Source organism: Macaca fascicularis, chromosome 18 (genome assembly GCF_037993035.2).
Source record: "Macaca fascicularis isolate 582-1 chromosome 18, T2T-MFA8v1.1".
Lineage (NCBI taxonomy): Eukaryota > Metazoa > Chordata > Mammalia > Primates > Cercopithecidae > Macaca > Macaca fascicularis.
In genome coordinates this window covers 77474891-77489979 of record NC_088392.1, presented here as the reverse complement: position 1 = coordinate 77489979, position 15089 = coordinate 77474891, and the positions used below count along the sequence as shown (strand labels likewise).

Here is a 15089-nt window from a genome sequence, read left to right as displayed (position 1 = left end):
TGCTGTTAGTTAAAAATAAATTCGGGTTGCAACCAACTATAAATCTTGTTCTACATGTTATAAATTCAAAACACAGAAGGCTGCTACCCAGTGTGCTAGCCATAGACACCAAATGTCTTGGTTCCCATTCTTTTGCATTAGAGATATGTGCGACATATTTAGGGGTGAAATGGTATGATGTCTGGAATTTGCTTGAGAATAGTGAGGAGTGGGAGGTGAAAAATAAAGCAAGTTGGCCGTAAGTACGGCCATAGAAGCTGCATGGACGTTCTTATTTACTATTCTCGGTATTTTTGTACACATTAGATATTTTCCATAATAAAGCTGAAAAAAAAAAAAAACCCCACTTCCTTCTTCATGTTTGTTTGGTTATCTCTGGAAATTCCAACAAGTATTTACTCAGTAACAGCTCTAAGGTGCACAGCACTATTTCCTGGTGTGGACTACCTCTTGATTTTTTACGTCACTGCCTTCTTTTCTGGAGTGGCAAGTCCTGTACCCACCCCCTTCCTTTTGCCCATTTTCTTTGCTATAATAAACTTGTGAATAGTTTCTAGAACATTCACAGTAGCACAGGAATTTTTAAAATTTATCCCTCATTAGTTTAAAAACTCAGAAATATTCCATTGCAACCCCTATGAATCATATTTCGCAAATTATAGAATTCAAGACACGGAGGACTGCTGCCCAGTGAGCTAGAAATAGATACCAAATGCCTTAGTTCCCACTCCTTTGCCTTATATTTTATGTTAGTTTGCCTCTCCTAACTCAGCTTCAGTATTTCCCTTTAAAAGGGAAAGACAGGCCGGGCGCGGTGGCTCAAGCCTGTAATCCCAGCACTTTGGGAGGCCGAGGCGGGCGGATCACAAGGTCAGGAGATCGAGACCACAGTGAAACCCCGTCTCTACTAAAAATACAAAAAATTAGCCGGGCGCGGTGGCGGGCGCCTGTAGTCCCAGCTACTCAGGAGGCTGAGGCAGGAGAATGGCGGGAACCCGGGAGTCGGAGCTTGCAGTGAGCCGAGATCGCGCCACTGCACTCCAGCCTGGGGAACAGCGTGGACTCCGTCTCAAAAAAAAAAAAAAAAAAAAAAAAAAAGGGAAAGACAGTCTGGCTCTTAAAGTAAATGTATTTTGTTATAAAGTTACCTAAATACTTATACACCTGGCCGGGCGCGGGGCTCACGCCTGTAATGTCGGCACTTTGGGAGGCCAAGGCGGGCGGATCACGAGGTCAGGAGATCGTAGACCATCCTGGCTAACAGAGCGAAACCCCGTCTCTACTAAAAATACAAGAAATTAGCCGGTCGTGGTGGCGGGCACATGTAGTCCCAGCTACTCGGGAGGCTAAGGCCGGAGAATGGCGTGAACCCAGGAGGCAGAGCTTGCAGTGAGCTGAGATCGTGCCACTGCACTCCGGCCTGGGCGACGGAGCAAGACTCCGTCTCAAAATAATAATAATAATAATACTTATACATCTAACACTATTGTGCACATAATAGTTCTTACTGCTTATACAGCTAAAACCAAAACATGTCACAAATACTTGATGGATGATACAGACATTATATGGATTCTTTTTGAATCTGTAATGCATGCTTTTACTGGATTTTATTAGGGCCTTCTCTGACTCCCAATCCAGATTAGTCCTCAAGATACCGTCCCAAAATATGCCTGCCCGCACTTTCACTACATTTATGACCAGATTATAACCTCCATGGATGGAGAAACCTGCCCTTCCCATATTGTTTGGTGCAGCAACTTGCACTATACCTGGCAAATGGAAGGCGTTCAGTAAATATTTGTTGGCTGAATGAAAATCTTGCTTATAGTGCAAATCTTGTGCCTACCCAAAAGGGTTAGAATTATGCTCATTTCTATTTGTCTTAGGTCCGAATTATGCTTGTTTCTATGTGTATCAGTGAGAGTGCTTTTCACTACAAGTAACAGGGGATCTAACAAGTAGATTAAAGGATACTGAGTTCATCATGTCACATGAAAAACAATTCCAGAGATAGAGTAGTTCTAAGGTTAGTTAATTCAACCCTGCCCAATGATGTCTTCAAAATGTTTAGCAGCTTCCATCTTTTTACTCCAATATACTCAGCCGTGTCTCCTATTATAGACACAAGATACCTGCAGCAGTTCCAAATATCATATGCAGATGACAACATTCCAAAGAAAAAGAACTCATCTCTAAAGTGTCCCAGATGTTCCTCCAGCAGACTTCTTGTCTCACTGGCTTACAAGACATAGTGGTTAAGAGGGAAGCTCTAGAATCAAACTATGGGGGTTCAGCTGCTGCTTTCTAGCTGTGTGACTTTAGGCAAGTTAATCTCTCTGGGCTTTGGTTTAATAATGGTACCTTCCTCATGGCTTTATTATGAGAATGTGAAAGGAAAATAAATCTCGGGACCCCCAAATCACTAAGCCGAGGGAAAAGACAAGCTGGGAACTATGTCAGGTAATCTACCTCCCATTTTTTTTCCTAAATAAGATAGCTACAAAGATAAAAAGCTACATACCTCCCTCACAATTTGCCCACAAGGAAATTCCTTATGGACGAAGGAGAGACGCAGCTCGATGTCATCCCTCTGAGGCTCGCCTGAGACAAGAGCATATCTGATTGCTTTCTCTGCCCTATTGTTCGTGTGAAAATGCAAATTCACTGAGCCAGACTAAATTTTGTATTCAGTGGAGGGCTGATCAAGGACTCAAAAGAATGCAACCTTTTGTCTCTTATCTATTTAGGATTTGGAAGCTCTCCCTCAAGTTGTCTTGCCTTACCGAAGTGAACCAATGTACATCTTACACATATTGATTGATGTCTCATGTCTCCCTAAAATGTATAAAAGCCAACCACCTTGGGCACATGTCAGCAGGATCTCCTGAGGCTATGTCAGGGTGTGTCCTTAACCTTGGCAAAATAAACTTTCTAGATTGATTGAGAACTATCTCTTTTGGTTTACAAGAATGAAACTGAAATGGCATCACCGTCTGGGGTAAATATCCAGGGTTCGGCATCTCCCGCCAAGAGGATTAAGGAAACGGACACGTGGGTGGGTTAAGGAGCTTAATAGGCATAAGAAAGGGGAGAGGAGAGCAGCTCCTTGTAAGACGTCTGAAAAAAGGGGCAAGGGCGGACCACAGCAGATTTTATAAGCAGGCTTGAGGAGGCAGTGTCTGATTTATGTAGGGCTCACAGATTGGTTTGACCAGGTGTGACGTGGGGAAGGCTGGTCTCCCAACCCTAATCTTATTATACAAATGGGCTTTCCACTTGGGCAGTGCCATCTAGTCTGCTTCTTACTGTACATGTGGCTGGCAAAAAGAGAAGATGGTGCTGCCACTTTGAACATGCCTCATCCCGAGTAGTATATTCCCATGGGCACAACTGCCGGAATTCACCTGTGCAAGCTCCTAGTTTGCTTGTCTATGTCTGCAGCTCAATTTTACAGGCTGCTCTTTGTTAGAAAAGAAAATGATTGGGGGCTGTTTTTATTAAAAGGAAAACCTTACTGAGGACTCCCATACCCTCACTATCTGCCTAAGCAATTTCTTCTTAACTCCTGTATCGAAATGAGTTGATACCTTTTAAAGTTCTTTAAAAAGTACCTAGCACAGAGTAAACGCTTAGAAAGTGTTAGCCTTCATTATCATCATCACCATCATCAGAACAAGACATTACAATATTATGATGATTAAGCCACTAATTAGAAAGGAGAATGGAAGGGCTAGTTTGGGGCCCATTAGCTCCTGAACAAAATAGCTCTGCCAGCAAGGAAGGGGCTGAAGAAGTAAATCTAGGTAGGCAACTAATGGGGTCATCCACAGTAGACCACCCTCTTTTTGAGTTCATGACCTATAGAGAAAGTGTATATCCCATTGGTGCCTGACACTAATCAAGGACTTACCAGTTGCCTCCAATTTCTGTTACCTAAGAGCAGAACCAAAAAGTGCAAAGAGTAATGTTTAAAACAGTAAGGATGAGTGCTAAGGGAGCGTCTAGCCTGTTAACACCTTCTTGAAGATGTTACAGAAAGTAAGATGCTTTTAGTTCAATTCAACTTTATTTCAATACAACTGCCAGTAAATGTGGCACCACACTGTTCACCAAGTCAAAAGACTTGTTAACGTCCAGCACAACTTTGGCTTATCCTTAGCCCAAATATTTATTTGAGAAAGTGAGAAAGTCAGGATGAATATCTTTTAACATCCAGTAACGTAAGTTAATTTCTGGAGCCACTCCACTTATAAAGTAACCTCGTGTGCAATCAGCTATTCTCAGAGTCCTTAGGATAGAATTGTGGGGGCTGTTTGGAAAATTCATCTTCTTCCTCCCACTATCAAAGTCATTATTTCTGGGCACAGACCAGCATGGACATCGATGATTTCAAGTTACTGACCTAACCCTACAAGCTTGACTGAAATTGGCTTGATTATGTAATGAACCTGTAATGAACACCATGGCTGCCTGGTTTGATATATTGCACTATTCTAAGTTGGCACTAGTATCATAAGCCCAGGGAAATTGGACCTAACTATAATGGTCAAGCTGTTAAATAAAGAATGTGTGGGCGTTGGGGGTGGGGAGTGAGGGACTGGAGGCGGGGGAGCTAGGATAAAGTCTAGAGGGATGACCAAATGTGGGAACTTTGACTCTTTCATTCCTGATTTCTTCGCCATTTAAACCATCACACACGGGCACTCTCAAGGACGTGGTATAATGAAAACCATGAGCTTTGTAATTGGATTTGAATTCTGACCTTGTCACTTACTCACTTTTGTGAAGCTTTGGTTCTCAGTTTCTGAAAGTATAATTAGAACATTAAATCATTCAGTTTATGGAAAATGATGAACAGGGTGCCTGGCACACAGTAAGAGTTCAGAAAAGCTTTGGGTTTATTTGGTGTTTTTTTTGTTTTGTTTTGTTTTGTTTCAGTATCTAACAAGTTGTCCACTCCATCTATGGAACAGTTTAGTCAGATATTCTATATTGTGATTATCTCCTAAGTCACATCCTACTTATTAAAGCAGCCACAGGTAGATCGTGCACTCTGGCTCTCAGCATGCCCTCACATAACAATATTGACCTGCCTGCCTTGCTGGGTTTTCTAATGAAAAATGTGAGCTGCAGGCCCAGTCCTGCTTTGCAGGAAGAACTGAGAGCCAGTTGGTATAAAGTCAAAACTCAATGGAAGGGAAGGATGGGATAAGGTTACTGCTGGGTGTGTGTGTGTGTGTGTGTGTGTGTGTGTGTGTGTGAGAGAGAGAGAGAGAGAGAGAAGTATTTCCAGCAGGAAACTGGAGCGTGTAAAGAAAAATGATCTGGTCACGTTGGTAAACTGAAGTGTTAGACCCATTTCGCACTGAAGTGAGCAGGGACATGAGGTTGGCGAATGAGTTCTGCATGATTCTTCCAGATTCTTCTCAAGTTATTCTTGCATATGCAAGACCAAAAGGGAAAATGAAAATCAAAACAGCCAGTAACTTAACTATATAGACTTCAAGAACAGAGTGTTTTAAAAAAATAACATAAGCAGAACGTCGCCTAAACCATTATCAGATTCACATCGCTCGTTACTTCCCCAACATGGGACTGATCCTAGCAGCTTCCGTGGCTGAAGTGAAATTTTCTGTCAGAATTGGATCCCTGCTTCCCTAGCAAGTAGTCAAAGTAATTAAACAACAATGAATGTAATTCTTGCCTGATAGATTTGCAGATTGCTGATCACTGTTGTTGTGGAGCTACATGCTCTCATTGGTGATGGTAGGAGTGTGATAAAATCAGCCTCTGGAGAGGGTAATTTGGCAATATGTATTCGGTTTCTTAATATGCATTTATCCCAAGGAAGTAACTGAAAAAGTATACAAAAATGTTCATCACGGTGTTATTTGTAATACTGAAAACCTGGAAGCTATGTAAATGACATCAACAGAGAATTTATTAAGTAACAGTGCAGACATACAATGGGATATTGCTCTGCAGATTTAAAAATAATAATGAAGATCAATATTCATTGTAAAGGAAAGATGCCCATAATGTGTGGCAGCTTAATAAAAAAAGATTACAAAACATCATGTATAACATTACTACATTTTCTGTATATGCATAGGAAAAAATATGGAAAGGTAAAATGTTAATGAGAATTCTCTCTGAGTGATGGGATTAAAGGTAATTTTCATTTTTTTCTTTATGCTTTTTGTATTGCCTGATTTTATTTCAATTAACACATGCTATTTTATGGTAAGAAAAAATAAAGCTATATTCATTTTGAGAAATAGTCTAATAAAGGAAAAACAAAAGTGAAAAATTTAATAATTCTCTTTTATACTCATTTCTTTTTAGTGAATGTAAACCTCTTTAGAGTATACTTCTTTTGATTGCTATTAATTTTTATTCAGGTTTGAATTTAGGGTATTGAGGAGTGTGGGCTGAGAAGAGGCAAACAGGCCAGTTCTTAGACTCTTCAGGCAGTTTGCATTCTAGACAGAATAGCTCTGGACTCCCTCCCTCAGACTGCTCCTTAAAATCCCTGTAAATATTTGAATTCATGTCTTCCTTGACCGGTTACAAAAATATTCACATAAAGTTTCTTTAAATAGTCAATTTTCTTGCACGTTAAAATTTTCCTTGACTAAGAAAAATCATAATGCATCTCAGTGGTTCATTTGCTGCATATGCTTGTGTAGCAAGATGTAAATAGTCTAAGCTGTATAATGAAAGAGTGGTCGGAGCAGGATGAAATTGGTCAGAAAAGACTTTCATTTATGCATTTACTATGCAAATATATGTTTAGCTCCTCTTATATGCCAGGCACTAGGGTACTGGAGATACAAAGGCAAGAGACATAGCCCTTCCTGGGAAGACCTTACATGCTAGCAGGGAAAAGATTATAGTGTATGTGCAACATGAATTGGGAACTTAGAGAGGAAGGAATCCCAAAGTCTTATTGGGGATGTCAGATGTCACAGGGCATGTAACACTTGAAGATTACACAGGAATTTGCCATAAACAGGGTTTCTTGGAGGTATGTTTTCACCTGAAAGAAATGAAAGATAAGCATTGCTAGAGAGCAGCTAGAAGGTCAAGGTGGCACATAACAAACCTAAACAGATTCTGATAATAAAGGTTACAGGAGACGTTGTTCCCCTTCTTCCTCTGGGGCCCACTTCCTGCCAGGTCATTTCAGTGCATAGTAACAGAGGCACGTGATGTTGGTGCCGAGGCTTTCATCGTCCTTTGTGGATGCTTTTGGCAGTGCCTCGCATACTCTGTGTGTTAATTGTTGTGTGCTAATGGCAAGATGACATACGATAGAACTTTCAAGCCAGATAATAAGGGGCTTTTGCTATAAGGGGAGTGGAAGGACAGGAACTGTTGTGTGGATTCTGAGATAGCCTGACTTGATGGGCCCTGGTGTCGACATTTTAGAGCAGGAAAGACTAGAAAACATCTGGTCCAATCTCCTCATTTTATAGGTTAAAAAATAAAAAGTTACTGAGAATGCCAAGATCTTAGCAACCGCCTTCTTCATGAATAAATTATTGAGTGTGATAATTTTGTGTAGTGTTGCTCTAGTACGTCTCTATAAACCTTAAGGAGAAGATTCATTTTGTTCATCTGGCTGGCAGAGAAGTCCTGCTTAGTTACCTAGCTCTAGCTCATGTGTTTCTTATGTTTATATAGTCAAAGGTCAAAAGCTGACTAAGAACAGACAAGTTCTTTCCTTTTGCATCATTTTTCAACTTCTCAAAGGGCTTAAAATAAACGATCATTTTCCACTATTTACTTAAGGGATTTGTTTTTGCAGTATCCGTAGTTCTTGGGAACCCCCCCACCACCACCCCGTTGTAGTTATGAAGTGCAAAATCTGATTCTTACTCATCTATCAACATCTAAGGAATGCTAGTGTTAATATGTATGGTCTAAGTCACCCAAAACGGAATAAGAATGTTGAAATGGCCGGCGATGTTTGTGACTTTCCACAAATATCTTACATGTATAGAATCAGGAAATCACTCCTCCTAAGACAGAGGTGATAGACAAATTTGTCAAAGGAAAGAGAGTCTGCCCTTACTTTCTCAGGGACCATACCTACAGCAGGGTGTGAAAGGCTGGCTTCTAAGATAACCATGGCAGGCCAGTTTGACTTTGTGTAAGCATATGACGCAGGGGAATGGAAAGTAGTAGGGTTAGCATCATTTAGTAAACATGTACAGTGGTTACAGAAATTCCAAGTTCAGCTAAAAGCCTCCACCAACAAGTGTCATGGTGTATCTAAATAAGAAGAGTCATGAAACGCAATATGAAATTATCTATTAAAAGTATTGGGCCGGGCGCGGTGGCTCAAGCCTGTAATCCCAGCACTTTGGGAGGCCGAGGCGGGCGGATCACGAGGTCAGGAGATCGAGACCATCCTGGCTGACACGGTGAAACCCCGTCTCTACTAAAAAATACAAAAAACTAGCCGGGCGAGGTGGCGGGCGCCTGTAGTCCCAGCTACTCGGGAGGCTGAGGCAGGAGAATTGCGTGAACCCGGGAGGCGGAGCCTGCAGTGAGCTGAGATCCGGCCACTGCACTCCAGCCTGGGCGGCAGAGCGAGACTCCGTTTCAAAAAAAAAAAAAAAGTATTGGCCAGGCATGGCGGCTTGTGCCTATAATCCCAGTATTTTGGGAAGCTGAAGTGGGAGGATCACTTGAGGCCAGGAATTTACGATCAGCCTAGGCAACATTGTGAGACTCCATCTCTAAAAAAAATTTTTAAATTATCCAGGCATGATGGCATACGCCTGTAGTCCCAGCTACTTAGGAGGCTGAGGCGGGAGGATCGCTTGACCCCAGGAGTTTGAGGCTGCAGTGAGCTATGATTATGCCACTGCTCTCCACCTTGGGTAACAGAATGAAAGCCTGTGTCAAAAAAAAAAAAAAAAAATCAGTTTACTCCAGCTGAGGCTTAATTGGGTTATGCAAGTAGGCTATCTTTGTGAATACTGATTTTGCTTAAAAATAAGAGAACCGCTCAGAATGTTTGTCATTTTTATGGAATATCCCAGTAAAACAGTACATATGTGTATTGAAAGAAAGCCGGAAAGGAAAGAGGGAAGGAAGACAAAGAAGAAGAGAGAGAGAGAGGAAAAGAAGGAAGAAGTGAAAGAATGAATGAATGAGCGTTATGTATATTAGTTATGAAACCAAGGAGTAATTTCTCTTAATAAATGAACTTCCTTTTCTTTTTTTTTTTTTTAACAATTTTGCATGTTTAAAAATATTTATTTTTTTCTTTCACTTTTATACTTTTTAAACTTTTTTTGTCAATTATACTTTTTGGGTTTTTTTTTGTTTTTATTATACTTTAAGTTCTAGGGTACATGTGCACAACGTGCAGGTTTGTCACATATGTATACATGTGCCATGTTGGTGTGCTGCTCCCATTAACTTGTCATTTACATTAGATGTATCTCCTAATGCTATCCCTCCCCACTTCCCCCACCCCACGACAGGCCCCAGTATGTGATGTTCCCTACCCTGTGTCCAAGTGTTCTCATTGTTCAATTCCCACCTATGAGTGAGAACATGCGGTGTTTGGTTTTCTGTCCTAGAGATAGTTTGCTCAGAATGATGGTTTCCAGCTGCATCCATGTCCCTACAAAGGACATGAACTCATCCTTTTTTACGGCTGCATAGTATTCCATGGTGTATATGTGCAACATTTCCTTAATCCAGTCTATCATTGATGGACATTTGGGTTGGTTCCAAGTCTTTGCTATTGTGAATAGTGCCACAATAAACATACATGTACATGTGTCTTTATAGCAGCATGATTTATAATCCTTTGGGTATACACCCAGTAACGGGATGGCTGGGTCAAATGGTATTTCTAGTTCTAGATCCTTGAGGAATCGCCACACTGTCTTCCACAACGGTTGAACTAGTGAACTTCCTTTTCTAACCAGCATTTCTTCTGAGGTAAATGCTAAAACAATGGACACATTCTTAAACCCACGGAAGTCCCAGACTTCTAAGAGCTTACGAAATTTTATAGCTGTCCTTATATAGAGAGGAGAAATTTACACAAGTTTTCACAGGAATTTCCTCTTCTGCTGAACTTCGACTCTGAATCTCTGTGGGCACTACTCCCCAGAGCATATGCAGTTCCTAAATGCCTGCTGGTTGACCTCACTAGATAAACCTAGATTCACATTCTGTTTGCCCAGTGTCTGGGCTCTAAAGGCTCATCCGACTGCCCTGGCAAGTGTGGATTTTACTGGATACAGTTTCTATTTGTCCACATTATAGGTGTTCTCAGATTTGCATTTTGAAAAGTATTATTGAAAAATGAAGATAGGCAGGGCCAACATGGGGAAAGCCTTGTTGACATTCATTTAATCAAGTATTCCTGAAATAGGCTGGGTGCGGTGGCTCACACTTGCAATCCCAGCACTGTGGGAGGCCAAGGCAGGTGGATCACAAGGTCAGGAGATCGAGACCAGCCTGGCCAATAGGGTGAAACCCCATCTCTACTAAAAATACAAAAATTAGCCAAGTGTGGTGGCACACATCTGTAATCCCAGCTACTCAGGAGGCTGAGGCAGGAGAATCCCTTGAACCTGGGAGGTGGAGGTTGCAGTGAGCTGAGATCATGCCACTGCACTCCAGCCTGGGCGACAGAGCAAGACTCCATCTGGAAAAAAAAAAAAAAAAAAGTATTCCTGCAATAGTAAATTTCCCCTTTTTATGACCACTTTCTAAATTTCATAATATTTTGTTAAATGTGTACCCTGGGACATGGGATAGATTTGTCATTCACTAGACCATTCCTCAAACCCTTTAATGTTTTCCAGGTTTCTTTCATGTGTCAGGGAAGGGTACGCTAAGTGTTGAAGATGTCAAGATATTGGATATAGTCTTGCCCTCACGGAGCTCACAGTCTAGTTATTAGTACATGACCGGGTTCATAGTGGACTTGTCTGCTAAAGAGTATGAAATTTATAACCCCAAAGCCAGGCGCAGTTGCTCACGCCTATAATCCCAACACTTTGGGAGGCCGAGGCAGGTGGATTACGAGGTCAGGAGATCAAGACCATCCTGGCTAACATGGTGAAACCCCGTCTCTACTAAAAAAAAAAAAAAAAAATTAGCTGGGCGTGGTGGTGGGCTCCTGTAGTCCCAGCTACTCGGGAGGCTGAGGCAGGAGAATGGCATGAACCCGGGAGGCGGAGCTTGCAGTGAGCCGAGATCGTGCCACTGCACTCCAGCCTGGGTGACAAAGCGAGACTCCGTCTCAAAAAAAAAGAAAAAGAAATTTATACCCCCAAACTCTCCTATTTATGGTCTGCCCCCTCTGAAATCTGATATTTGTGTTGCTGTAGAGCAATCTTTCAACTTGTTTTGTTGTCTTGGGAATAGTAAGCATTCAAAATAACAAATATTATCAAGCTAGGCGGTAAGAACACATGATAGGCAGACTTATAAGATGGCCACCAATGATTCCTTGTGTTCATGGCCTTATGTAAGAAACCCCCTCCTCTTGAGTGTTGGCTAGACTTAGTGACTTGCTTCTAACCTATAAGATACAGCAAAGGGGATGGGATGTCCCTTCCTTAATAGGTCAGAAAAGATTGTGACTTCTTTCTCTATTGCTTTCTTGGCTTGTACACTTCGGTGAAGCAGACTTCCTATTGGAGAAGCACACCTGGCTAGGAACTGAGCCCTTCAGTTCACCAGTCCATGAAGAACTGAATCCTGCCAACTACCATGTGAACTTGGAAGCAGATTCTTCCCCAGTCTGGCCTTCTGATGAGACCAAATATTTGGCCAACATCTTGATTACAGCCTTGCAAAATACTGAGAAAAGGACCCAGTTAAGCTGTGTCCAGATTCCTGACTCACAGAAACTAAGACAGTACATGCATCTTGTTTTAAGATGTTAAGTTTTGGGATAACTTGGTATGCAACAACAGGTAATTAATTTTAAAAAATTCTGTTCTTGAGGCCGGGTGCGGTGGCTCAAGCCTGTAATCCCAGCACTTTGGGAGGCCGAGACGGGCGGATCACGAGGTTAGGAGATCGAGACCATCCTGGCTAACATGGTGAAACCCCGTCTCTACTAAAAAATACAAAAAACTAGCCGGGCGAGGTGGCGGGCGCCTGTAGTCCCAGCTACTCGGGAGGCTGAGGCAGGAATGGCGGGAACCCGGGAGGCGGAGCTTGCAGTGAGCTGAGATCCAGCCACTGCACTCCAGCCTGGGTGACAAAGCGAGACTCTGTCTCAACAAAAAAAAAAAAAAAAAAATTCTGTTCTTGAGGAGTTGACAGTAGAGCTGGAGTAAGGCAGGATGCCAACTACAGCTCAATGTTATAGGTAGTGCCATCTTCAGTGATTCCACAGAGGTTGCTAATTCTGTGCATTTAGCATTTTAATTCTCGTGTCAAGCCATCTTGATTTCTGTTCTTATAGATTTTCCAGCTGGAAAGACTTGACCAACTCTCTCTCTGCAGCTTTCATCCTGTATTCCACCTCAAAAGAATGATGATAAATAGTTTAATGTCCAACAAGACTACAAGTTCCTTGAAAGTAGGAAAAGGACCAGGCATGGTGGCTCACGCTTGTAATCCCAACACTTTGAGGAGGCCGAGGCAGTAGGACTGCTTGAGCCCAGGAGTTCAAGACCAGCCTGAGCAACATAGCGAGACCTTGTCTCTACAATAATATACAAAAATTAGCCGGGCGTGGTGACACACTTGTAGTGCCAGCTACTCAGAGGCTGAGGCAGGAGGATCGTGTGAGTCCAGGGATGTTGAGGCTGCAGGGAGCCAAGATCATGCCACTGTACTCTAGCCTGGGTGAGACCCTGTTTTGAAAAAAGAAAGAAAGAGAAACAGAGAGAGAGAGAGAGAGAGAGAGGGAGGGAGGGAGGGAGGGAGGGAGGGGGAGAGAGAGAGAGAGAGAGAGAGAGACAAAAGAAAGAAAGAAAGAAAGAAAGAAAGAAAGAAAGAAAGAAAGAAAGAAAGAAAGAAAGAAAGAAAGAGAAAGAAAGAAAGAAAGAAAGAAAGAAAGAAAGAAAGAAAGAAAGAAAGAAAGAAAGAAAGAAAGAAAGAAAGAGGGAAAGAAAGAAAGAAGTATTTTATACTTAGTGCTCTTTCATAGCGCCTAGTTCATGCCCTTTCATGTGGAGGGAAGGCTCACTAAATATTAAATGATGAACTATATTCTCAGAGTTAGTAAAAGAGCAAAAAACACAGGAAAGGCCTCTGAGAATTCTGGATGCATCTGGACGTAGGTTTTGGTGGGGGGCTTGCCTGAGCAGTGTTATATAGGGCTCTGATGCACAATTCATGAGCTAAACATAAGGTAGGGAAGAATTCTACAGGTAATAATTTTGTGATACTTACTCCAGAAGCTTTCCAGAATGTCCAATGCAGCAGCTTTGAGTGCTGTTTTTACTGATTTTTATTTATTGTAACTTTGTTATAAATAATAAAATTCATAGCACAGCTGCCTGTGCTATGCCTGTAAGCCCTAGATACTCACTATCACCATCACCATATATCACAGGGCAACCTACTGCAAGCACCCACAACTTTCCACTTGAGGGCTTCAGCCTGAAGTGCAGGTGCACCCCTCAGCCAATGACCGTGGTAATGGGAGGGAAAAACCCTAAGCTTTCTTGCCTTTTTTATGTGGCAGGACTCTGAGATGTGCTCTATGCTGTCATTCATAGTTCTCTAGTGGGACTGAACCCCATGGACTCACATGGGTAATTCATTCAGGAATACTTCCTTGGGTCACCCCTAAAATAAACTACTCGGACTCAAATCCTTGTCTCAAAGTTGGATTCTCAGGAAATCCAACTTATGATGCAAATGAACAGAGACAAAGATAGGAGGCTTGGCTGGGCACAGTGGCTCACGCCTGTAATCCCAACACTTTGGGAGGCTGAGGCCAGAGGATTGCTTGAGTTTAGGAGTTTGAGACCAGCCTGGGCAACATGATGACCTCATCTCTACAAAAATTGGCTGGGTGTGGTGGCATGCACCTGTAGCCTAGCTACTTGGGGGGCTCAGGTGGGAGGATAGCTTGAGCCTGGGAGGTCAAGGCCGCAGTAGGCCATGTTTGAGCCACTGCACTCCAGCCTGAGTGACAGAGCAAGACCCTGTCTCAAAACAAAACAAAAATAAAAACAAACAGAAAAAGAAAGACGGGAGGCTTAAGTGCTAGTCATTGATTTAGTCAAGCACCTCAGGAAACAGCTAGACTTAGCTTGGTGAAGTGGGATCCAGTGGAGAAGGCTGGGAGGGGCTGGACTTATAAGTTGACTTGCTCACTGGGGTGGGGTGACAGCTGAAGCCAAAGGGTGTGTAACAGGAGCTGGTAGCTTATGGGAGCAGCTATGGCACTATGGCAGGGATCTGGCCTGCAGGAGTCTGGTAATGTATCAGACAGGAGAGCACTGGGTTGGCAAATCCTGGTTGGATTTGGATGTCCAGGCAGCCAGGGAGTAATGAGAAACGTCATCAGCAGGGAGCCAGATTCTGGCTTCAGTCAGGGTCGGAGGGGGCTTTTCATCCTCTAAGGATGAGCTGCTGGGACAGAGCGGCACCCCAGTGCTTAGGGAGACTTTGGTGCTGAACATGAAACAACACATGGCCTCAGGCAAAAGAAACGCAAGAAAGCTGAATCCAAGACCAGGCATAAAGACTGATGAGAGAGCAGCATGGGCTTTGGAATCTGAGAATCCTTGGTTTGAATCGGCTTCCTAACTTTCCAGAAGTGTGACTTGGGACATTTTGATTAGTCTTTCCGAGCTCAGTGTCCTTATCAGGAGAATGGGGACAGTGGTTCCTCCCTCACAGGGTTGTGGTAGAATTTTAATGATGTAAATATGAAGAGAGAACACGAGGACAGTGGATCACTTCTATATCTGAGTAAACAAGGACGGCTCTGAGAGGCCACGCTTTCCACTGGAATCGGAACTTGCTTTGAATACAGATAGAAGATAATGATGTTCTCAGAAACATGATTGATCAAAGAACCCTATCATATCCTTTCTTACGTTACTTCCTCGTACCAGGCAACCACTTTTGCT

The 15089-nt window shown here is 42.5% G+C and overlaps 1 long non-coding RNA gene across 4 annotated transcripts in view; it reads right to left on the bottom strand.

Annotated features, from left to right (window-relative positions):
• Positions 1 to 6393: 6393 nt before the first annotated feature.
• The window catches only part of LOC102123357 (uncharacterized), a 29760-nt gene continuing 21064 nt past the window's right edge, over positions 6394 to 15089 (bottom strand). For 2 of the 4 annotated variants that reach the window (XR_001486738.3, XR_012427341.1), the window contains one exon: positions 6394 to 7042. This is a non-coding gene — a long non-coding RNA (uncharacterized lncRNA). Of the gene's footprint in view, positions 7043 to 9271; positions 10685 to 15089 lie in introns of those variants that run through there. The other 2 variants (XR_012427342.1, XR_010582957.1) reach the window with 2 other exon arrangements.